The 521-nt window shown below is 35.1% G+C and overlaps 1 protein-coding gene across 1 annotated transcript in view; it reads left to right on the forward strand.

Annotated features, from left to right (window-relative positions):
- The window catches only part of plxnb1a (plexin b1a), an 84,547-nt gene that overhangs the window by 76,528 nt on the left and 7,498 nt on the right, over window positions 1-521 (forward strand). The window lies entirely within an intron of this gene.

Below are 521 nucleotides of genomic sequence, written 5' to 3' on the forward strand. Positions count from 1 at the left end.
TTTTTTAAGACTAAAACAAAAGATGGATTCATTGTTATTCTTAATCAAAAAGCACAACAACAATAAATCAGTAAGATACAATGGCAAATTAGCTTACAAAACATTTATTAACAAAAACGAAAACGATGAGGCATGGCACACACCACATGCTGTATTATATACCGACTAATAAATTACAGAACGTTTAGCAAACACTGAGGAATCAAAAATATAAATAAATAAATAAAAGAGAGCCTAAATAGCTTAAGGTAAACAGCAAAGATACGTTTTTCAAAAATGAAAACAAAAAGAAAAGCAAAATTAACGGTGAAAGTGCTTGCATGTCACCACAAGAATACCAGCATGTTCACCTTCTCTGGTTTAAGAAGCGGTCTTTTACTTGACTTTCGCTTGAAAACCATCCATCATTTCCTCAATATGCGTGTCATTTTTGCTGCGCGCAGCTTTGCGCTCGTGCTGACACGGCGAGTATACTCTCTAAGCGCTGTTTCGTTATGCTTTCAGTTTCGTTTGCCGTTTGA

This window comes from Sinocyclocheilus anshuiensis, unplaced genomic scaffold (genome assembly GCF_001515605.1).
Source record: "Sinocyclocheilus anshuiensis isolate Anshui unplaced genomic scaffold, SAMN03320099.WGS_v1.1 scaffold201, whole genome shotgun sequence".
Taxonomy (NCBI): Eukaryota; Metazoa; Chordata; class Actinopteri; order Cypriniformes; family Cyprinidae; genus Sinocyclocheilus; species Sinocyclocheilus anshuiensis.